Source organism: Mustela nivalis, assembly GCF_964662115.1.
Source record: "Mustela nivalis genome assembly, chromosome: 15".
NCBI classification, from domain to species: domain Eukaryota; kingdom Metazoa; phylum Chordata; class Mammalia; order Carnivora; family Mustelidae; genus Mustela; species Mustela nivalis.
Window position 1 is genome coordinate 24,970,727 of NC_139034.1, and position 25,640 is coordinate 24,996,366.

General features: G+C 43.8%; 1 long non-coding RNA gene across 3 annotated transcripts in view; it reads right to left on the bottom strand.

Annotated features, from left to right (window-relative positions):
- LOC309848632 overlaps window positions 1-25,640 on the bottom strand; it is a 248,598-nt gene that overhangs the window by 160,352 nt on the left and 62,606 nt on the right. The window contains exon 1 of one of the 3 annotated variants that reach the window (XR_014303177.1): window positions 1,002-1,138. The exons of the other annotated variants lie outside the window; for them this stretch is intronic. This is a non-coding gene — a long non-coding RNA (uncharacterized lncRNA). Of the gene's footprint in view, window positions 1-1,001; window positions 1,139-25,640 lie in introns of those variants that run through there. 3 annotated transcript variants of the gene reach the window in all.

Below are 25,640 nucleotides of genomic sequence, written 5' to 3' on the forward strand. Positions count from 1 at the left end.
GAATCACATGGGCTAAGATGAAATTGTTAAGGAAAAAAGAAATTGAGGAGTGAGAAGAAAACCAAAAATGGAACCCTGAGAAAGAGCAGTGACATTTATGGGACAGGTTTAGAAAGCAAGTGACTTCAAGACTTACGGTGAGCAGTGGCAGGGAAGCCAAGGCTGGGTGCTGTCTTAGAGGTCCAAGGGAAGGTGTTCAAACATGAGGTCATGTCAGCCAGGTCAGGAAAGGTATTGGGAAGGATTTGCTGGGATTGGCAGTTAGGAGGTCACTTATGACCTTGGTGAGAAGAGTTCTAGTGGTGTGCTGAAGGAAGAATGCTTGTCTTTATGCTCAAATAGTTTGTAAGACCCTCCAAGGAAGCACTCACTCCTTCTCTCTCTTTTATTGCATGTGTTGTGTCTAGGACCAGATGTATATTAAATATATATATATATATATATATATATATATTTTTTTTTTTTTTTTTTTTTTTCTGAACTTTGCCATTACAGATGAGGGTGGGGTAACTGTTGTTAGGAAATCAAGAATCACATGGTGTGTGTATAAGTGAGTTGAGTTTTAGAAACGTGGAAGCAGGAAGCTCAATCCTCCCTTTCCATTAGGTGAGATGGGTTTCATACAGGATGAAGAGGCAGAGAGATCGCCACTGATGATGACACCATCTGCTCAGACACAGACCACTGTTCTCAGATAACAAATGCAGAAGATCCCCTTTTCTGGAGAGGCAGTGGCCAAAAACTGAGGTGATGGTCCATGGTCATGGACAGCATGGAGCCCACCCTGATATGCCGTCCATCCAAGTGTCAATCATTCATTGGTAGTCACCAACATTCCAGTGATACAGCCAATCATTCTTGGTAGTCACCAACACCCTCCCACATCGTGAAGAGAAAACACACAGTTCGTTACGGCTTGTCAATAGTTGAGGAAGGCCTATGGAAGCCAACTTGCTCCTACAGCTCCAGGAGCATCAAGACTCAAAAGAGGAACTACTTACACTGTCATCACCACAGCGGTCGCTTCTATGGGATTTCTATTTCCGAGACAGCACTGGATGGACTGGCTTGGCTCACTCCTGAGAGGAGGGCGTTGCAAAGACACTGACTCATCCCGCCCTCCCTCGTGCCCTCTGCGGCTGTCCCTCACTGCACTTCCTCCTCCTCTGAAGCTAAAGGTCAGCCTCTTGTGCTCAGGCCAAGGTTTTGTAAACACACACACACACACACACACACACACACACACACACACACACAAACACATACACTTGGCTTCCAAGAGGGTAAATTTTTTTAGCATGAAAATAAATAAGGAAAAGCCCTCTCAAAAAAATATATTTAAAAATAAATAGTCTTTCTCCCAAACTACTTAATAATTCCAGGATGATAAAATTTTCCAATTGCAAATGTTTAAAGAATAAAATAAAAGGAATGAAGGCCCCACTGTATTTGCGCAGGTCTCTTAAAAAATGATCCTGATTTCCTCCACAAGGCTCTGTGAGGTAAATTGCAAGGCTCCCCTTAATATAGAAGAATTCCAGCAGTAATATATTAGCTTCTCTTCCCATGTCTTTAGCACGAGTGTGAACACAGCAGCATCTTGTAGCTCACATCCTACAGACCACTGCTCAACTTTCCAGAAGGGCCACAATCATGCATTGTGCATTTGGAATGCCTGTTGCTAAGAGCCAACATCAGTCCAGGGAAGACCCCACTCAGCAGACCCAGCCAACTCCCACCGGAAGCCTACCACAAAGAGCTTCTACTTACCACCAAATACCTCTGCTTCTGGTAAGAGATAAGCAGCCCATTGAACCCTCAGATGGAAGCAAGTGCCCCAGGCCTCCTGGGTGGGGGTTACTGAAGAAACTTTCAATCATGATGTCTCTACCTTCATTAACTTCTGCCTCCCATCCCCTCGTTTGTCCCAGTTTAGGATCTCTTATATACCAGGAGGCCTTCCTTGCCAAGGAGAATGGGAGGTGGGTTGGGCAGAGGTTATTACAGTATGATTCCTTTTTTACCTATAAAGAAACTGGTTCGTGGTGGTGAACAACACAGCTTCTGAGCCACGGTGTGTTCGCTAAAGCCCACAGCTTCCGTATCTCACCACCGCCTGACCTTACTTCCAGCCCCGTTGGACAAGAGGCCAACCCAATGCTGAAAACAGGGGCTGACCTGGTTACAACAGGTGCCTGAGGTGATTTCTCATCCTTCCAGGCATTCCCACCCTGTTCTGGAAGGTCCCTGACCCCAGCACACTGTGTTTTTGTCCATTGCTCCTTTTACCTTCCAGAAACCTACATCTAACTACACAGCTGCCCATTTCCTGCCTCCTGCTTCTCCCCATGCCAATGATAACCTGTTTCCCATTAGTTTTAACAATTTTCTCTGGAGACTTTCCAAATCCTCCTCTGCCAGGGATGGGCCTTGTACCCACCCTACCAGCAGAGGAGACCAAGTAACTGCCATTCCCGCCATCCCAGAGATGGCTCCTGGGGCTCGGGTGACTTTACTCAGGAAATTTACAGAAAGTGTTGCAAGTTATAGTTCAGTTACCTGAGAGGAGTAATATTTGGGGTTCCATCCCTCTGCTTCCCTTTTTTGCATTTCTCTTTAAAAGACCTTTGTCATAGTGGATTGGGGAGATCTGGGGTGAAGAATACCAGGGTGTTAAAGTGAGAACACCAAGAAAAAAAAAAACAAAAAAAAAAAAAACGGAGGTTCAACGAGTAACATCCATAATAGGATTATCAGATCCATGGAAAGGCTCAGTCAAGATCGAGTAGGGTTTTTATATCCCTTTACACCCTTCTTAAACATTTCAAAAGGCAATCCTGGCCAAACAGCTCTGGGAGTGTCATCTGAGGGAGGTGTCCTCTGGGAAAGAGGGTAGGTGGCCTGAAGAATGGAGAGAAGACCAGAAGAGGCAGAAATTAGAGGCTGGAGGCAGTGCTCCCCACACCTCCAAAGGTCTGCATCTCTCAAATGGGACGAGGCTTTACATGCATCAGGTTCCAAAAGCATCAGGCTGAGCAGTATGCCTTAAGGACCTTCCAGAGCAGCCAACCACTGCCAACCAGGAGTGGGGAGCAAGGGTGGGGCGGGGCAGTTGGAGGGGGAAGGAAAATAGATGGGGAGCTGGAGGCAGAATTCTGGATCTCCAGGCCCGCATATCCCACATCAGGGACCTGGATGTCCCCTGTGCCTCAGTAAGGAGAAGCAAAGGCGGTGAGAGGCAGCTGGATTGGCACAGACTGAATGGGAATGAAGCTGTCACAGTGGGGAGACATGAAACCTGAACAGATGTCCATCACCGTGATGCAGAAATATTGCATCATTGGCCACAGTCCCATTTGGGTGTTACCTTCAACCTAAGCAGAATCCAATCTCTTCTCTGTGTCTCCACCCATGCCACTCTAGTCCAAGCCACTCTGGTCTCTCACCTGTTGCCAACTGCACCCCCTTCCTGCTGCCCATCCTGCCTCCATGCTTGAGCCCCAGCAGTCTATTCTCCACCCAGGAGTCAAGGAGACTCCTTTAAAAATATGACAAAGACCATAACACTCCTATGGTCTAGCCCTCCAAGGACTTCTTATTCGACCTGAAGTCCTTACCATGGCCAACAGAGTGCTGCTACCTGATCGGGCCTCAGCCTCAGTCTCCCCCTCAAACCTCATTTCCTATCTGCTCACCCACTCCAGTCCAGTCCTGTGGGCTGATCCTCAAACGCATCAAACATGCCTGGGGGGCTCAGTCCGCTAAGCGTCTGCCTTCGGCTCAGGTCATGATCCCTGGGTCAGGGGATTGAGCCCCTCATCGGGCTCCCTGCTTGACCAGAAGTCTGCTTCTCCCTCTGCTCTTCACCTTGCTGGTCCTCTCTCTCACCCACACACATACTCTCTCTCTCTCTCTCTCTCAATTAAATACATAAAATCCTTAAACAAACTAACAAACAAAAACCATGCTCCCAACCCAAGCTCTTTGCACTTGCTCTTCCCTCTGCCTGGAAAGTTCTCCCAAACATCCCTATGACTTACACCCTCATTTTATTCAGGTCCCTTCTGTCACCTGTTTAGGCTGTGCCTAAACCACCCTTCCCCAAATAGTGACTTCCCAGGCCATTCTATTCCCTCCCTGTACATAGCTTTATTCTTCTTTATCACCATTTCCCTCTTTAGATCATATCATTTTTAATGGAAGTAAAATATGCAGGATATAAAATTTACCATCTTCACTATTTCTATGTATATGAGTCAGTGGTGCTAAGTACATTGACATGGTTGGGTAACCATCACCACCACCATCTCCAGAACTGAAACTCTGTCCCCATGAAACACCTCCCCAATCCCTGCTCCCCCAACCCTGGCAACTACCATTCTACTTTCCATCCCTGAGAACTTCTGTGGACCTTTCATAAGGGATTCTGGGTGTCTCGTACGAGTGGAATCGCATAGCCTTTATGTGGCTAGCTTCTTTCACTTAGCATTAATGGTCTCAAGGTTCATTCATGTTGTAACATGTCAGAATTTGCTTCCTTTTCTGAACAGAAATAATATAATATTGCATCATGTGAATAATATTGCATCATACTGAATAATATTCCATCATGTGTTTATACCATCTTTTGTTTATCCATTCATCCACCACCAGTAGACATCTGAACTGCTTTCATCTTTTGGCTCTCATGAATAATGTTGCTATGAACATGGGGGTACAAAAATATGTCATATTTCATGCTTATCCATTCACTCTTTGTCACATAGGCTTTGTGAGGGCAAGGACTTCCCATTGTTCACTGCCTGTCTCCAGCACCAGTACAGTGCCTGGTACATAATTCTCAATGCACTTTTGTTGAATGACTAAAAATGGCACAATCAGGGTGTGAACCCAGGTCTGTACCAGCTGCAGGGCTCAGGTTCTTAATCATGATTCTATGCTACTTCCAGCATCAGGGCATGTTAATTAATCTGCAGGAGAGCTGTGACCAATGGGTACACTGAGGCATGCTTTGGCAGTCTCCATCAAAGCACTGCCCTGGGGAAGGCATGTCTTGGACCACACTTAGCTCCTCTGTTTCTGGTGTCATGAATTTACCAACTATAGACAGGCTGCTCGGATAAGAAAGTGTGAATCAATTAAATGTTTGATTCACTACCACAATATCCTGTTTTATACTCTTCATGCCACCTAACACTATTTGAAATTACCTTGTTTATCTGTTGTTTCTTTGTTCATCATTGGTTCCTTTCACCAGCATGGAGGTATCACCATGAGAGCAATTTGTGCTCAGTGCACAATGATCGAAATAATAAATGAATGAATTTATGTAACTGATTCTTTCAGTTTGGATTCCATAATTCTCAAGAAACTTTCCAATTATAATTTTACTTAGGAGGAAGATAAGACCCAGGTCAGACAAATGCTAATATAAGACTCACGGAGCATTAATAAATGGTATTTTTGTTTACATATCTGTAAAGGAAACTCTTTCTCTTCTAACTCTCAACACTTCTGACACCAGATGTGTAGGAGTTTTCCCCCACCTCAAGCAATTCTCCAATTCTTAGTGACACCAACTGGGAGTCCTATAAATTTAATTCAATCCTGAAACTATCTCTCCAGAGAAAGCATGAGATGCCACAAGTTAAGGGCTCAGGCTCACAGTATGGGCCCCCAGTTTGGAGGCCAATGGCAAGTACAGGTTGTCACCTGCACTTCTAACCAACCAAGCTATAAATCAGGGTTCCCATGATTTCCTTCCTGGGTTTAATAATTTGCTAGAATGGCTAACAGAACTCAGGGGAAACATGCCTTATATTTACTGACTTACTATGAAAGGATACAACTCAAGAATGGCCAAATGGAAAAGATGCACAGGGCAAAGTATGAGGGATGGGGCAGGGAGACTCCACGTCCTCTCTAGCTCACCACCCTCCCAGCACAGTGATGTACTCACAACCTGGAGCTTCATCCAAATTTCATTGTTCAACAGTTTTTATAGAGTTTTAATTTCCAACTCCCTTTCCACCCTCCTTCCTGGTGGCTGGCAGGTGGGGCTAAAAGTTCCAACGCCCTAATTGTTTGGTCTATCTGGTGACCAGCTCCAGCCCAGTCTATGAAGGGGTCCCACCCTGAGTTACCTCATTAGCATAAACTCAGGTATGCTCAATAGGGTTCCTTATGAATAATAAGGAGCTCTGTGTCAGAAACTGGGTACAAGGGCCAAATATATTTATTATGGTGCCCCAAGACCAGTGTCCTAAAGTTGGGTTAGTGTTTGTCTGTCACTGAAAAATCAACCTTAATCTCATTATGCAAAAAAAAAAATAAATAAAAATCAGACCAGCTCCTGAACCAGACTGAAGTACCCTGGATCACCTTCTCTTTAAGAGACTTCATGACCACCATAGTAAACTGGAGTAAAGGAAGAGTGAAACCTTCTGATGGATGTCAGTCTCTTGCTGTCTTGTGATTTCTAATTTATTACAACCCACAGGACAAAGTAAGATCTCACACAGGATGAGGTGGTCTTCAGAGTTATATAGATCTCAACATAGAAAAACTGCAAATCTTAGCAGGAAGATGCACCATGATTAGTCGATGATGTCTGCCATGGCACAGGAAGGAAGAGGTTCGCATATAAGCCACGCACCGGCCATCCCTCATCTAGACAGCCTTTCATCTTCCTGTTTCCTTTGAATCTTCAGACACCTCTTCAGAGCCCCTAGTTATGGAGCGCCATAAAGATTCAATCAAGAGAGTCCTCTCTCTGGGGGGTTGCTACTTCCCTTTCCTCATTGCTTCCTGGACAGTTAATGTAGGAAAGGTTACATTTCATCCTACAATTCCTACCAAGTCGATTTTCTAGTTTACAGGGACCCAGCCAGACTATCTCAGACACTCCTGTAGAAAACTGATCTATCAGCAATTATCTGTTTATAAATCCCTGTGTGCCCTGGTTTCATAGCCCAGCACTCAGAGTGAGAGCAAGAACATTCACCTGTTTATTGGAGTTGTTCATATACGCTCAAACTCAACTCCTTCCAGTCTGCTTCTAAAATTAGGCATCAGAACAAATGCCATTCCTGCCTCTGATGGATTTGTTTGTTTTCTTATCTCACAGGTCAAGGGGACATCCTCCACTCCTGCTTCCTGACCCCCATGTACTACCTGAAAAAAACAACAACAACAACAAAACTCAGGCTTCTTATCAGACGTCAAATTTCCTCATTGAGAGCTGTAACCTACTTGTGACCAAGAAGAAGACCCAAGTGTGCTGGGCTTAGCGGGTAGAAAGCCTTTCAGGAACCAGTCACTAAATATAACCCAAGACCCTAAGTGTAAGTCTAAGGTTCGATTCACCAGCAGCTTCAAGAGGTCTGGGCTGTGAGGAGGACAGGCCAGACCATCCAGGGAACACAGGGACAAGAGTAGCAGTTGCCTGGCTCTGCATCTGCATCATTCCCAGGGAATAGCAACAACATAGTTTCATTTTGGACTCTAAGGCTAGGTAGTCAGTTCTATGAATGTCTCATACTTACTCTGTACTTCTTGCCAAAATCATCCCCAGTAAATATATATCCCTTGATAGTCTTGACACGCCTGTAGGGTAGCCATGATAATCAATAGATGGGGTCTGGGGACAAATAAGGTTGTCTGAGTACTATTTTGAAGTTTAGCGAATTAATTAACTAAGTGAATCGCAAGGGGATGATCTGGCTCTTAACCTCAAAGCAAACAGTATTGAAACATGACATGTAGACTGGTAGAAGGTAGCATCTCCTTTCCTCAGGGTACTAGGAACATTCCGTTTCAACCCAGTGTTCTCAATTCCACGTAATTCCTACCCCACATGAAGTTATGTGGGGTAGGAATGCTTAGATCAGATCATGATATGGTCTCAAGATCCAATAGATTGCAAAAAAAAGGAGACATAAGAATCCCTTGCAAAATGAAAGAAGCAATTTCTAAACATAGTATGAGTAAGGATCATCAAACTAAGGCACTAGTAAATATTCAAAAGAAACTGATATTTATTGACTGTTGTGAGTTAAGCATTGTGCAAACACTCTATATAAAACATCCCACTTAAATATGTTCATTTCAACCCTCATAGAATTTTAGTCCCAGATACTTTGTGAGATAGTCTATGAATAGAAATGGGGAAATACACACCTAATGGATTATTCCCTTCTTCCCTTTAGAAAATATAGAACGTAAGAGCTCTCAACTCTGTGTAAGTTATTTTTAAATAAACACAAACAGGGGTGCCTGGGTGGCTCGGTGGGTTAAGCCTCTGCCTTCAGCTCAGGTCATGATCTCAGGGTCCTGGGACCCAGCCCCACATCGGGCTCTCTGCTCAGCGGGGAGCCTGCTTCCTTCCCTCTCTCTCTGTCTGCATCTATGCCTATTCGTGCTCTCTCTCTCATTCTGCCAAATAAATAAATAAAAATCTTTTAAAAATAAATAAATAAATAAATAAATAAACACAAATATTTATGAAAAGGAGAGGGACTGAACACCTTGGGGGAGGGGGCTCAGTCAGTTAAACTTCCAACATGACAATTACAGCTCAGGTCAAGATCGTGAGATCAAGTCCAGCATCAGACCCCATGCTCAGCAGAGTCTGCTTGAAGACTCTCTATCCTTCTTCCTCTATCCACCCCTCCCCCAGCTTTGCTTACACACACACACACTCTCTCTCTCTCTCTCTAAAATAAACAAATAAATGAATCTTTTAAAAAAGAAAGAGAGAGAGAGAAAGAAAAAGGAGAGGGACAATAAAATTTCTGTAACATCTCTAAGGCTAATGGCACCAGAGCCTTTCAGAATAATGTTTACAAGCATTTAACACTCTGCAAATGTACAATCAGGAACTATTTTAATATGACTCATTAGATTGATGGGCTCCTCTTAAGAGGAGATAATCTATGGATTATTTGAAGTGTGCATGCAGAGTTTGATCTGGCTGTGGGCAGACAGCTCAGATGAGAGTCGCTGAGGCCAAATACCAATTGTTTGTTGTTTTTCTGTTTTGTTTCTAACACCAGACAGTAAGTGGCTCAGAGTACACTGTGCCCTTGTCAAGTCAAAAAACAACACTTCATTTGCAAGAAACTAGAGTATTTTGCATAAGTTTGGAAAAGAGTTTCTTAATGGAAAATCTATTTTAGTCAATTAAAAGATACGCTTTGATATTTGCCTGTTTTCTCATCAGCTTCCCCAACTGAGGTGATGTATCGACCCCACTTAAAGTGTTTTTAGCTAATATAACGATACCCTGTGTTAAGCACCTGCCATGTTTTAGATCACTAACTCACTTAATTCTTCACAGCATAATCTTACAAAGTACTGGTATCTCCCCCACCCACCCTGGCCCCACTTTAGAGATGAGGAAACGGGGGCTCAATGAAATTAAGGAACTTGGCCAAAAGCTCCCAGCCAGAAAGCTACAGAACTGGAATCCTCATTTATTTTGATTCCCAGGCCCATCCTCAAACTGGGGAGTACCACAATCCATGGAGACGCCTGTTAGTTCTTCAGAGCCAGCACAGTTATAGAGCAGAACACAGGAGGTCTGAGGGTGCATCTGGACATTGAGTTACTTGTACCTTGACCAAGCTGCCTGGGGTTTGCTGGGCCAGAAAGAAGCACCCCCCTTCACTGGACAGTGGGGTTCATGGTAGAATGAAAGGAGTAAGCAGAACAACAAGCTAGAGAGACGCAGTGCTCGTACTCTTGGAGCAGTCTGCAATCTCCTCCCCCACTTCTGAGCACTAGCAGCAGACAAACCACCACCACTAACCTCACCAGGACCACTGCCACCAGCACTGGGGAGGTGCCAACTTCCCACTAACTAACCTCACACCAGGACCACAGCACCAGCACCCCCAGCTCACCTCCCCTGCCCTTTGTCTCTTTTGTTCACTCATCCTTTGCGAGGGTTTTTTCTCTATGACTTCTTCCTTGGCTGTCTCCCACTCACCAACAGAAAGGCAGGAAGGTTCTTATCCCAGCAGAGAAGAAAAGAAATCATTCTGTTTCTTGTGTAACTCCCACTCAACCCTTGGTAGGGCTGTAGAACTAAACTATGATGCTTATCATATACCTACACTGTGTTTTCTAAAGTTAACACACTAGTGAGACATAACTGGGATCCAGTCCTGAATGTGCCACTTAAACACAGACACGGGACAAGTCATTTAATGTCTCTGAGCTTCGAGTTTAGTAGAGATAAAAACTCTATGTGGTAGCATCATGGTGACAGGAGATGTGGAGGAGGAAAGATGCGTACAGCTCCAAAACAGCTGAATCTGCAAACTAACCTAGAGGCAGTTGAGTGTGGGACAATCTCGCGTCTCTTCTCCAGGGGACCACCCTAAAGTCTAGGTCCCTTCCTGAGTCCTGACACCGGGGAATGTAGGGACCACCGGCAAGAAACAGTGAAGGAACTAAGAGAACGAGACATAGGGATGACAGGGAGAGATAAGAGAGGAAATTGGTCATTGAGATGGGGTGAGGGTAGGGGGAGGAAGGAAAAGTAAATTTCAGCAAGCCTAACACTCATTTGTGAAGGACTGAAAACCTAAACACTGCTTGGTTTCATCAGACACAATGCAGGACACATCATTTTAGGCATATTAAACAGAAGGAGATTTAATATAGGAAACTGGGTGCTCACAAAATCTTTGGAAAGGCTGACGGTCACATTCTGGGGTGAGCTGACAGCAATGACTCCCAGAACAATGAGGACCGGTCCCCCAGCCCAGCTGGTACCCTAGGGCTTCTATAGAAGGTACAGACTCCCAGAGCCATAATCCAGGGACCAGGAGGCTAGAGTCGAGAAGCCACCCCATCTGTACTGCCTCTGTTTCTCAATACCCAGGAGGCTGAAGACAGCACACTGCCGGGCTGCTGCAGGGTACTCGCACTGAACAGTGGGGAAAAACAAGGAAGTAAGATGGCGCCCACCTCACTTCTGCCTTCCTTCATGTAACTAGCAGAGCCCAATTCTTGTTCAGAATCCTAGCTGCAAAGAACTTGGGCGTACATTAGTTTAAGATTTCCAATATCTCCAATACCAGAGGACTGAAATGGAGACTGGATGAGCAATCCCCAGCAACCCTGTATTTGGAGATGTTTGAACTCCGCAGGTTCTGACTCTGAATTTGCCAAATTCTCCTGCCCACTACCCTCTATCTACTTTTCAGTGTCCAGAACTGAAGACCTTATATAATCAAGTCACTTTTTTCTTTTGTAGCTCATTTTATCAATTTGATAAAAACCGCCTTCTTATCCCATGCCAGTCCATTTTAAAGTTTAACTAAATGAGTGCTTATCTTTTCTCTTTTGTGTCCTATGTAAATTTACCTATTTTTCACATATGAATTTCAAGGTCTAACTGATAAACTTCTAGTTTAACTTTAGGAGCTAATTTAGCATGCAGTTTATGTAAACAACACTAGACAATTTCTCTGTGGCTACCCACACCCAATAGCATTATTGACCTTCAAATGACACAGGGATTAGGAACAGCACTGAGATATTCCTTATTTTATGATAAGATTGCTACAAAGAAGGCTTCTTTAACATCACCAGATTTATATTCTATTCATTTTGTTTTAGGTGGATTTGTGCTCAGATCTTGTTTTTAATAACCCAACACCTTAGCATGAGAAATGTCAATAATGAAAATAAACATATAGGGAGACGTGGGTGGCTCAGTGGTTTAAGTGTCTGCCTTATGTTCAGGTCATGATGAACATGAAGATGCCAGTCTGGCAACGGGCTCCCTGCTCAGCAAGGAGCCTACTTCTCCCTCTGCCTTCTGCTCCCCCTGCTTGTGCTCTCTCTCTTTCTGACAAATAAATAAATAAAATAGTAAAAAGAAAAATAAACGTATGGCTTTCATTCAATATGTCATGGACAAAAGGGATTTTTACATTAATTATTCCATGCTGCGATTCCTTTTTTTTTTTTTTATTACAACCCAGCTGATCTTTTGTATATTGCCTTTAATTTAGGAAATTTTCAAACTTATACAATAACTACTTTTATTTCATTTTTACCCCCCACAAACACCAATTATTTTATAGCAAATCCCAGAAACCATTTTATCTTTTCAAAATGTGTAAACCTGAACTACCACTAATATACTTCTAAAAAAAAATAACATTAACTCCTCAACATAATTTTTTTTTAAGATTTTATTTATTTATTTGACAGACAGAGATCACAAGTAGGTAGAGAGGCAGGCAGAGAGAGATAGAAGAGGAAGCAGGCTCCCTGCTGAGCAGGCTAACTCCTCAACATAATTAAACATTGAGCAGTCTTCACATTTCCCCCTTTTTTTTTTTAACTTCTTATGATGTAGAATTTTGAACCTGTACCAAAGTAGACAAAATAGGACAATGACCACCTGACCCCAACAACCATCAACCCATGGTCAGTCTGGCCTCATCTCCATCCAGACAGGCCACGCCCCCAGCCCTATGTTTTTGAAGCAAATCTCATACCTCATATCATTTCTGTAAATACTTCAGTAGGTACTTACAAAAGATAAAAATTCTAACATAACCAGTATCACATTAACAAGATAATTCCTGAGATAATGTTCAAATTTCCTCATCCCACAAATGACATGAACATTTTTATCATTTTTTAAAATTAGGATACTTTAAAAAATATCTAAAGAAGGTCCACACACTGTAATTAATTGATGTTCTTTAAATCTCCTTGGATCTTACAGGTTCCTTATCCATCCCTTATTCTTACTCCTTGCAATATATTTGCTGAAGAAAATGGATTGTTTGTCCTATAAACTTCCCACAACCTGCATTTTGGAGATTGCAGCCCCATGGTATAGTTTTTTTTGTTTTTTGGTTTTTGGTTTTTTAAGATTTTATTTATTTGTCAGAGAGGGAGAGAGAGTGAGCACAGGCAGACAGAATGGCAGGCAGAGGCAGAGGGACAAGCAGGCTCCCCTCCGAGCAAGGAGCCTGATGTGGGACTCAATCCCAGGACGCTGGGATCATGACCTGAGCCAAAGGCAGCTGCTTAACCAACTGAGCCACCCAGGCGTCCCTCCATGGTATAGGTTAACATGCTTCCTTGCCCTCTGCATTTCCTATAAATTGGGAGTTGCATCCAGAGACTTAATCATATTCAGGTATTTTTTTGTGAAGACATATTATGGGGATGCTATGTTCTTCCATTGAGGGGTGCACAAAATCTGGTTGTCTCTACTTTTGTGATATCACCAGTCATTCATGTTCAATGCCTAGATCCACCAATTCATTAGTGCGTACAAAATATTAAGATTCATCTTTCAGTTATTACCTGGAATACTTCTGCAGCAAGAAACCTCCCCCTCATCTACCTGGCTATCACAATGGCACCATTCATTTAGAAAAAAAGAATAAATGTTTGATTCTTCCCCCTTGTTTGCCCAGTTTTGAATCATAAGTTACCCAACATTGGCATCCTCTGATGATGACAAATTAGTTTTTACTTTCTAAAGTATCATTATAAACTCATGAATTCAAACAAACTTGAACTATTTCTACCTATTACTCTTACTGATGCTCACATTTCCCATCTTTTGAGTTCTTTCACTATGACACCAGTAGTCTTGCTATCTGATACATTAAAGTTCTTTTTGATTCATATGGTATATCATGCATGCAATTGGTCAGTTCTCCAAGTAACCCTAGTTCCTCTTAGTGAAGAGTGATACTAAAGCCCACAATCTAAGGTCAAAGGTGCTCATTGTTACTGGGTTCTCCTGAAGTTATTTCAAGATTATGAATCTTTTATGTAGTTTGCTTATTTGGACTGGGATCAAAGTAAGTAATTACCATTAGTTGTTATACATCTCAATTCTTGTTTAAATTGTAGGTTGCCCCATTCATGCTTCCCATGGGTTGTCATTGTTGTTGTTGTTGTTGTTGTTGAAGGAGGAGGAAGAAGAGGCGGGGTAGAAGAAAGGGGGGAGGAGGGGGGGGAGAAGGAGTAAAGAAGAAATTGGATTATTTGTTCTTTAGTTTTCTATAACTGAGTTTTACCAATTGCAACTCATGGTGTCTTTTAACATGTTCTTCTGTTTCTTATATTTTTATAAATTTGTCACTGGATCTAGAGGCTTAATTAGGTAGACTTTATGGACTTTATTTTGTCTCCTAGTTTTCAATTCCTTCAAGTTTTATATAACAAAAGAAATATATTTGATTTACTTACCCCAAAGCATCAAAAATTTCAGAGAGAAAAGTGGTTTTAAAAGCACCTCATTCAAAATTTATTTCTATGTGTTTCAGTAAATCCACCTTTAATTCCTAAAAAATAAATCAAGGACCAGGACATAAGACTGAAAATGTCACAGCACCCCATGCAAAGAGACTCCTCCTGACTTTCAACACAAGACTTTCTTTACTTTTCTCTAAATCACTGCATTTTACTTAAACAGTAGACTTTGCATGGCCTTCCCCACCCTGTCACCCTACTGTGTTCTAATTTAGAGCAATTATACCATTCATTTTAAGAGAAATAATTTTTGCAACCACACTTGTGTGTTCTATGGTTATTCTCTACTGCAAATGAAAATACACTCGGCTTTAAAAAACAAACAGCAACAAAAAAAAAGACCTTCGCTCTTTATGAATATATTTTGCTATCAACCTCCTAGAAAGCTGTTAGTTATATCTGAGGCTGGAAGGCCAGGAAAGAGGGGAGGGAAGGAAGGAGGATAAGGAACCTTCCAACCAAGTGGACATGAGCATGATCTAAGATCATGGACTTATATCAAGAGACATAGTGTAACTGGACTCTTGGAGAACCTAATGGAGAAAAGATGTTCTTATCTACAAAATATTTTGCAGAACAAACAGAGCTAGGAATGGGTACTAAATTTGAAGGAGATTGAAGGATGCAGCAATCTAAACCTAGCTCAGAGTATCATCAGAAACAGAAGTCTGACTCTTGAACAGCACACATTTCAATGATGAGCTGCCTGAGGTCCAACATGAAAGAAGAGAATCTAGTCAAGTGGGCTCCGAACACTTTCATGGAGCCCGGCTCAGTCTGCCGTCATTAGCGTTGCTCATTGCACTCAGGGGTGGTGCGGTGGTGAAGCAGGGAAGGCAGAAGAGCATCTTGAGGAAGACAGCTCTGTGGGCTAAGATGTGAACCCTACATACAGTCTCTGTTGCTTGCAGCCCCTTTGACCCAGAGTCATGAGGCTTCATTTCTCCCAAGCTTCTGCCGTGCCTAGTACCTAATGAACCCTGATGAATGAGTGTAACAGCCTCCAGCTCTCAGCTGGATCTAGGGATGGGTGAAGCAACTGGTATCTTAGTGTTAATCCCCGAACATCTTAATATCCTTGGTCTTTCCATCTCTGACTTTAGTAACACATTCCATATCACTATGCCTTTGCCTCAGTTTCACTTGTTTCCCACTAGATCACGATACTCCTGAGTTTCATGAGGCTGGGTGCTGATACTCTGCTGTGGATGCTGAATCTGGGCCTCCTGAATCTTCAGCACAGTGACGGTCTTTGGTTGTTACTAGCAGAGACAGCACTGGACCACGAGTCATGGATTCGAGATTACAAATTTCATTAAATTTAGGCATTAAACCCGTGAATTCTCATTTCTTCATCTGAAAATTAACTGCCCTCCCGAACTTTGAGGGTGGTTAAATAAAAGCAAAGTATAATGAATTAGATGGTGTTGCCTCCCTCCTGACCCAGGCTAGTCTTCCCACCCACTTTCTGAGCTCTAGACATTCTAGAGAAATGGCCTATGAGAAACCCAAAGCCTTTTTCTCCATACAGTTAGCTTTATGGGAATTCTGAGCACCATGACGTGTAAGACACCAGTCTTCTTCTCCAGCAACTTCTGACATGTCTACTAGGACTCTCATGGCTCATCTAATGGGCCACCACATGGCTAAGGACATCCTGGAGAAGGTCAAATGGCCAGAAGCATTGCAAGAGCCTGGCTCAACCTCCAGACAGCTATCAAAAGAAGGAAGTTGCCTCTGGTGACAGATGCTTCAAATCTCACATACAGCAGTTCACCCAAGAAACAATTTCACATGCACACAGGGTGAAAAGTCTAACAGACCCAACACTGGTCTCATTCAGCTCAAGTCACTCCCACAGCAGAGCCATCTTTGGAAACAATAGGCAAAACTAAACATAATTAACTGTATCTATGTAACATGGCCAAACAGTAATGTGACCCATTTCACAACACACTTGGCAAAACCAAATGGATATGGTTAAAACAGAGAAAGTTGCTCCAAAAAACCCATACAAACAAAAAAGCAGACTGTTCAACAACATAATTTAACGTCCCCTACATTTCAAACAAATCAAGAAGAATAGAGTATCCCAATAACTAATACCCACCCTTTTCTAAGAAATCGTTTCTAACCAGTCTTTTGTCATGGTGAAGATGGGTCCTTGAACAGAAGTTCTATTCTCTGCAGAGGAATGAATCCCAGCTGATAGAAAAAACATTCAAATGCTGCATGCCAGGCATTGTGCTAGGGATCTGTGTCTACTTTCTTGGTTAATTCTCAGAGGATGCCATCAGATGAGGAAACCAGCTCAGAGAGAATTAGTGATGTACGCAAGGGTGTATAGCCAGTTAGTGTAGGAGTTAAGAACCTCCCCATTTCAACCAACTGACTTATCTGCAAAAAACAGATTTAAACACAAAGCCCTTCCTATTCTAGCTAGCCCAACATGCCTCCTCGTACATGTATGGTTGTCAACAGTGCAAGCTGAGGGGACAAGAGGTGGGAGCTCTACAGAGAGTGTCAGAATGGGCAATGCTTCTGCTTTCATTCATGAGTCATGGTTAACATTTTGTTATCTATGAAACCACAAACAAAATGGTGCTCTATGGAGTAATTTTTTATATTTTAGAAGTCAAAATGGTGCCTCTACCTTGCATAGCTGATTCTAGCCGTAGGAATCTACTACTTAAGACTATCAAAATGCAAATCCAACGAAGAACCTAGCTAGCATGGTGGTGATGAGTATCTAAATTGGTATAAAACTTTTGGCAAACGCTATTATGATTTAAAATATGGAAATCCTTTGACCTAATATTTTCTTGCCTAGAAATTTAACTCTGGCAATACCATATAGTACTCAAAGATATATATAGTCAAGGACATTCATTTCAGGATTGTTTATAAACATGAAAAATTGAGAACAACACATGTACTAACCAGTGGGAAATGGTTAAATAAATTATAGGACATACATATCATGGATTATTACTTAGTCACTAAAGAATACAAATGTCCATCGATATGAAAGAGATGCCCAAGACATGTTGCTGAGAGGAAAAAACCATACTGAAAGTCAGCTTGCTTAAAATAATTACCCCAGTTTTGTAACTAATAAAGCATATGGTTGTATACGTATAGGGAGAAAATCTAGAATGATATTCAGCAAACTATTCGCAGTGGGTTTTGGTTTTTTGTTTGTTTGTTTGTTTGTTTGTTTTCCGGGGGATAGAACAAGGAAGTATCCTGCTTTCTATTTTTATACTTCTCCAATTTTAGAAGTTCTTATTTATATGAATATTTATCATTTTTATCATAAAGATTAATAAGTATTTTTGTTCTATTGTTAGTCTGGGTCCTGGTGTTTGGGGTATGAGAACCTAACCAATATTTCAAATCCGGAACTAGAAAGGAGAACAAAGAGAACAGAACACCTCTAAAATGTATTTCTCATGTGAGCCATACTTGAGAGGCAACTATTTATATGCGCATGGATTTGTTGGGAGCTTTCAAACATGCAGCTGCAGATACACATATTTTTAATGACCTAAATTTTTCCTTGACGTTTCTGGGGAAAATAGCAGAGTTATAGTACGTTTGTACTATATAGTATAAAGTACTACATAGTGTATGGCACCTCTCCCTAAAATTCGATTAAATGAACAAAAATGTATTCCATTTGTGTTAGTCTCTAAGTTTCTCCCGAAAACCATCAAACTTTTTAAGGGGAAGTTTCTCTAATACTGTGTTTTGGGGCCTTCAATCTTAATACAAAGACACGTTAGGTCATATGTAAAAAGGTAACTGTGTTTCTCAATCAGTTCTGTTCTGGAAGCATCTGAAGGTCCCCTGTTAAGAACACTTGCTGTATGACACACTACCTTCCACAGCAATGCTGAGTGACAGAGTCCAGGGAAAGCCTGCGATCTGGCTGGCTGCGATTTGGCTGACTACCCAAAGACCTCACGAGGGGGCCTGCCAGTGGGCTCCAGGAATGAGCGTGATTTCCACTGCACACTGAGAATGGATCCATCTCTCACAGGTGAACTTACTGCCTCACCGAGTCTGATTCAAATAACTATAGAGAATTAATTTACCATGAGAACAATCTGTCAATTATGTCAGCTAAGGCATCTGATAGCACGTGAGGGCCTTCTCTTCTTTGGAACAATCTATCCGCAGGTTAAGTATTGTCAGAAGGTTATACTGCAAGTCTGGCTTCACAGTAAGAGCAAGAAGTTGTATAACTGGAAGATGAGGAGGCATCTGGCCCAAACAGCCTCGTGGGTCCATCGCCACAGTATAGTTCCACCTTCCAAAAGGCCCAGATGCTGCTCCTCTGTTCAGCCAGGACACCTTCTCTCAAGGACATGATCAACTCCTGGCTGTTTGTCTCTCTTTTTACAACCCCCTTCTGAAACACAGCACATCATGATGGATTAGATTTCTGCTGTTTATTTGTTTGTTTATAATCATATTCTATTTTTGCCTCGTGAGCTCATTCTCTGAATCACCTTGAATGTGATATCTGATGCCTGCAAATTCTACAGACAGACAATTTCCGTTTTTGCTCTCCCAGATGGCTAATCACCTCCATTATATGGAGATTTTACTAGCTTTACTTTGAGAAGATAGAGTAGTCAGGATGAGGCAGGCTATGCTGAGGTAATAGGGAATTCAAAATCTCAGTAGCTTGACACAACAATTTATTTCGTATTTTTGCAAAGTCTGTCATGAGATGGCAGGGCCCTCCTCCCATCTGATGAGTCTGGACCTAGTCCCATTTATTCTGTCATCTACACAACACAGGCTCCAGGATCACTGTGGCCCAGGAGGCAAAGATAGAGATGAAGGCTGGCTCTTCAGAAGGTCCAGGAAAGGGACATCTGATGTCTCGTGACCCTTCCGACTGTAAAGGAGCCTGGGAAATATGGTGGACCACTTGATAATTTGAGCACTAGAGTGTGCCTAAAACAGAAAGTTCCCCTGTTTCCAGGTTTTAAAAGGTACTTTACTGTCACCTCACACCAGCAGTAGCTATGATCAGAGGCCACTGATGCTTCATAACTGTTCTTAGTCATTTTCTAACTTGACTCATCGATGTGATTCAGATCATTTACAAAGGGTCTAAAAATTTAGGTTAGAGTGGGATACAGAGTAAGACCCAGCTTCAGCCCTGAAAAGTGCATAATCTAGTAATAAGACATTATGTTCATAAAAGCAATATTATAGTGCTGCTATAGGACTACACAACAAAACATAGAGTATATACAAAAATATAATATAAATATATAATATACATGTAATGGTCTGTAACTGTAATACAGAGAAAAATGAATTGGGGACTAGATTAAATGTACAAACCAAGTTTTGTAGGAGAAATGACTCCCTTGTGAAGAATATGGGACACGAATCTAGAGGAGGCAGAATTTTCCCTGTCCTTTAACAAAAGCTCATGAAAGGTAGAGAAGTGTGAGAAGCATACATTAAGGCAGGGGGTATGAGCTTAGTGATCTCTCAGGGTGGTGGAGTGGCAGGAGAGTGTGCTGTGTTGGAACCTAGGTTAATACAGGGGAAGAAATGGCTGAAGATGGGCTGGTAAGGCAGACTAAGGTCTTGAATGTCACCAAGCCGGCTTGGACATTAAATCTAAGGGCAATGGGACCTATGGCTGGTCTAGGGGAGAGAAGGATATCTAAGATTCTTTACAAAAATAACTTGGCATCAGAGTAGAGACCAGCCAGGAAACCACTGTAGCCACTGCAGAGAAGGGACTTATTTCTGATGGCCCACCTCTCACAAGGAGCCCTCCACACCTGAAGTCCCTGACATGTCCATGGCCTCGGAACCTTTCCAGATGTCCCCATCCTAGACAGGGCTGGTAGCCATCTGAACAACTCATTCCTTCTCTGCCCCCTGCTCAACACTGTTGAGCAAACACTGTTGGCTCTACCTTCAGAACACATCCTGAAATTTAAGAAACAAAACAGAGGATCATAGGGGAAGAAAGAGAAAAATAAAACAAGATGAAATCAGAGAGGGAGACAAACCGTAAGAGACTCTTAACCATAGGAGACAAACAGGGATGCTGGAGGGGGTTGGGGGTGGAGAGATGGGGAAACTGGGCGCTGGGCATGGGGTACGGCACCTGATGAGCACTGGGTGGCCTATAAGACTTAAGAACCACTGAACTCTACCTCTGAAACTGATATACCATATGTTAATTAATTGAATTTAAGTTTTAAAAAATAAAAAACACATCCCAAGTCTAACCAGTCCTTTTCCAGCTCCCACACTCCCACCCTAATCCACGCTGCCCTCCCCCAGCATGGCCCTTTAAGAACCTAAATCAGAGCTCAACAACTCCACAGAGGCTCTCCATCCCACTCAGACTGAAATCCAAAGCCTGACCCTAGTTTGCTCTGCCCCTCACCTCACCACACCCCTGCCTCTCCCTGCCGCAGCCACACCAGCCTCCTGGGGGCTCCTTCCCACTCCATGCCTGCTCCCACTCCAGCTTTAAAGCCTGCTGTTCCCTGCACATTTGGGCCATCAAGGGCCTTCGCTGAGCCTCCTGTCTACAGAGCAACACACCCACATCCCTCCACGTAAACCCTTCCCCTCATGGGACCTCTGTGGCTCCAGCCCTCTGAGCTTCCCACAGCTGCACCCCACCCTGCACCAGGGCCTGGCACCCAGGAAGCTCTCCAGAAATATGTGTTGCATGAAGTAGGGCATAAATGGCAATTTTTGTATCATCAAGTGGAATCAAGTGGGGCTAAAAGGCTAAGAGAGAGGCAGCTCTATTCCTCCCTTACACAACGTAATATCTCAGACCACATTCACAGTCCAAACACCTCTACTCAAGTTTACTTGCTTGGGTAGAGGCCTCTAAGGTAGACAGGAACATTTATCAAATGTGATCAGAGGCCACAGGATGTGCCGGAGAGTCCCACGGAGCCAAACCAGCTACATGGCAGGTGCCACCCCTGCACCTGTTTCAGAGGCCGGAGGCCAGGACCACTGAGGCCAGTGGGGAGGGAGCCCAGCATGGAGAGCACCCTGACACATGGGGCCAGAAAGCCAGATTTCAGAGTTAAGGTCTTTCAGTCACTTACCCTCTCAGAATGCCCCCCACCCCACTCCCCAAGTATTCTCATAAGTAAAAGTACTGGGCTGGAGCCCCAACCCACAGGGTTTCCACAGTGATGGAACTGAGTGCTTTGGGGGCCAAGCCAAGGGTACCCTGATGCGTCCTGAAGATGTCTGAGCAGGTGCACCCAGGGAGGAGGGGCAGGAGACCAACCCCACTACATCCCCTCCTTTCCAGAGCCCTGGGGAAAGGTAGAAGCAAGGCTTAGGGAGTACGGGGCGAACAGGTTCACTTGCAATCCTCTAAGAGCCAAGGAATGGTTCGGTTCGCATGCTCCCAGAGACTTGAAAGTTTACATCTGTGACGCCTCATGTTGTTTTGACAGAATTCTTTTTGTTAGCTGAAAAAGGGGAGCAGGAAATGTGTCCATGAAATGAGTAAATTAGCAACAGTGCATTTTAAAGGCCCCATTTTACAAGCCATCCCAGAGGTTCCAAATGAACCACCGTCTATTTGTATCCCCAGGTCTGGGGGGTTGGGAGCCACCCAGGTGCCTCGGGACACAACAGTGCATCCTGCGTCCACCTTTGCCTGTTTCAACGCATCTGTCTCTTTAAGAGGCAGGTTAAGAGTGATTCAACAAAGATGATAAGAAAGAGAGATGGGGATGGGTGAGAAGAAAAGGCAGAGAAAGTCCATGCTTCTGTACTGTAAAAAGAAAAAGGGGGGGGGGAATCCATTTCTTCACCCTTCAAAACCTGATCCATTTTCTCCAGCTGAAAGGTAGGTATGTCAGGAACGCCCTGAGTATAAATGAAGAGCACTGGAAATTGACTAAGGAGTGGCCCGAAAGAAGTCACCAGTGGATATCACTCCAGGGTGCGCGGCATCACACACATGCCCTCCTCACCCCGCCCCAGAAATTCTGATTCAGGGTATGTGTGGGTGTGTGTGTAGGTGTGCGGGCAGGGGAAGGGGCCAGCTGTCTAATTTAAATGACCCCAGGTGGTCCTGACTCACTCAAGTGTAAGTTGCAAACCACTCTAACAGAGAAGAGGCTCTGGAGAGACACCTGCTGCAGGGGATTCTTGCCCACTGATCCAGATTCCTTCTGGAAGAGTCACTTAGGAGTGCTGCCAAGCTCCAAGGTACAGAGAGGCTCACAAGTCCCAGGGATATTGGCCTGAAAACTTGAGCCACACTCTTTATCAGTAGCAGCTGTGAATTTGAATATTGACTTGAATTTCAACAGCCCACTCCTTCCCACTCTCAGCCTCTCCTGACTTCCATTCATTTGTCAAGTGCACGTTAAGCACCTGCAGTGTGCCAGGCCCTGGGGATACAGCAGAGAGCGGAGGGGACACAGCGACTTCCCTGGGGGCAAACGCGGCTCCAGGGGGGAGGCAGACAGTAAGTGGTAACCCACAGACAGCTGTGGAACTACGGTTGTTAACACAAGCCAACAAACACACGGGATTGTGTGGAGGTAAGTGACCGGGGCCTGCTTCTGCGCGCGGCGGGGGGCGGGGGGGGGGGGGACAGAAGGAGTCCTCAAGCTGGGATGTAAATCCCAAGAACAAGCTGGCCGAAGAGCTTTGGGAAGGAGCACATGGCATACATTTTTAACTATATAATAGTCAGTAAGCTTTGTCCCTAAAAGGAGACACTCACCCATTTCCCTCATGGGATCCCCCAGAGACATGGCACTTGTGGTAACAGAGCAGAGCCCAGGAGCCCACAAAAGACCCTTGAACCATCTCACACATTCTAGCCCTGTAGGGACCAAAGGGCTGGGTTCACTTTGCCTGCTTTATGCATTCATTCATTCTTCACTCAGCAATGTCTTGAATGGCCTCTTTTTCTCCAGCACTGCGCCAAGCACAGAGGGTGCCAAGCTTGATCAAGCACAATCCCTAGTCTCCAGAAACTCACCGCCTATTAGGGGAGACACCACCAGGTCATTCTAAACTAGAATGTAAAGTGGGAACCATGAGGATCTGTTGCGAGATGAGATGGGATCATGGGCCAGCATGCTAGCTGCTTGGAAGAGCACCTGACTCGTAGTCAGTGTTTCATAAATATGCGTCCCTGTCATTAGAAGATGACAAGGTGCAGAATGCCATACAGGGTAGAATATAGGATTAATGGGAGCCACCTAACTGGGATGGTTAGGAAAGGTGGGGATAACGCCCAAGCCAGGTTTCAAAGGACGAACAGGAGCAGTCAATCAGTATCATCTCAATTAGAGGACATTAATAATAGCTACACTGTACAGGGTGCTAACCATGCATCAGGAATTGTGCGCAGTGCTGTCCCCATTCTACAGGTGAGGAAGCTAAGCCCTCAGAAGGTGAGATAGCTAAGGGTCACACACAGCAAGTGGAAGAGCCAAGATTGGAAGCCAAGAGGATCTTATTCCAGAGACCATTCTTTTCCCCAGCAGTTGCATTTCTGAATTTCAAAAAATAATAATAATAATAAGTAAACTTCAATAAAGAACAAAGAACGGGGACACCTGGGTGGCTCAGTGGGTTAAAGCCTCTGCCTTCGGCTCAGGTCATGATCTCAGGTTCCTGGGATCGAGCCCCGCATCAGGCTCTCTGCTCAGCAGGGACCCTGCTTCCCCCTCTCTCTACCTGCCTCTCTGCCTACTTGTGATCTCTGTCTGTCAAATCAATAAATAAAGTCCTTTACAAATATATTTTTTAAAAAAGAACAAAGAACCTATAAATCCCCATGTATCCATAACCTGAAATGTATGTAATCATTTTCATATTTGCCTTCAGTGATTTTTTTTTGTAAAGGGACCGAAGTGCCTCTCCTTCCCCAAATATAACCATGGTGAATCTGATGTGTGCCCATCTAGTCTTGTAGCTTTTACTTGTACCACCTGTATAGATATCCAGAAACAGTAAGAGCTCTATAATAGCAAGTAGTTGCATTGCATTTGTTTTTAAAGATTTATTTGGTTATTTGAGGTGGGGGAGGGGCAGAGAGAGGGAATCCTCAAGCTGACTCTGCACTGAGGGTGGAGCTCATCTCAGTGCTTGATCCCATGACCCCAGGATCATGACCTGAGCTGAAACCAAAGAGCCACCCAGGCACCCCAGTTGCATTGTTTTAAGTATCCTTGTAAATTGCTTTATTCTCTGTCTGTTGTTCTGTAACTTGCTCTTTTTTTCATGCCATGTCATACCATTGCATGTAAAACCATGAACGGACTGACTGAACTTGTTCCCTTGAACTGCCACACGCTCCTCCATCTCATGCCATCGTTGATAGGTCTGCACCCTCGTGATGAACACTGAGTTGTTTCCAACTTCCACCATTAGGAACACTGCTGCTCTGGACATCCTTGCACAAGGCAAGAATTTCTTCTTAAGTGGACCCCTTCCCCCCAACATGTTATTAATTCCCTAGCGAGATACCAAGACAAAAGATGGAGTTAAAGTCTAGCCAGTAGGTGCCCTGGAGTGGGCACTAACCAAAACCCCTGCTAGCCACAATAATTTCTGTAAAACTACATGGGAAAATGTGCCATATTTAATAGAAATGAGCACAAAGGAGCAATAGCCTGGTTATTCTTTTCAAAGATCCCCCCTGAGAACTTAGAGAGTTGGTTCTCTTGGTCACATAGGAGAATCAGCTGGAAAGCTTTAGCAGCACCAGAGACTCATGCTTTATTTGGTTTGGCGGGGGGAGGGGGACACTTCTCCATGTCACAACCCAGTTCCTCACACCTAGTAGAAAGCCCTTCCCTAAAAAACACATCACGAGTTCACTCTGACTTTGGGACAGACAGGACCACTCCTCTCCCCTCTTCTTGGGACTCTTCTCCAACCCCACATTCACCCCCACCCTGCCCTTCCTTGTCCCACAGAAGGACCCTTGTTGGTTTCCCTGGGTACACCAGTCTTCCTCCGGCTGCCTTGATGGAAACTTTGTCATTCTGCTTCTGAAACAGCACAGCAAATTCCCTGTCTGCCACTTGTGTGTGCTCCCGGAAGCTGAGAAGGTAATGTGAATCAAGAAAGAAATAGGGCAAGAGGAGAGAGTTTACTTCTGTTCCACCATCCCTCCATGCAATGACTCATTTCGCCAACACTGACATTGCTGTCCACTAAGCGTTCACGGCATTTATATCACACAAAGCATCCAGCACTTTGGTCTATAAAGAACATCACCTCATGAAAACTGAACAACATTGCTGCTGGGGACCCCAGGTGAGTCTTTGCCCATTTCACCA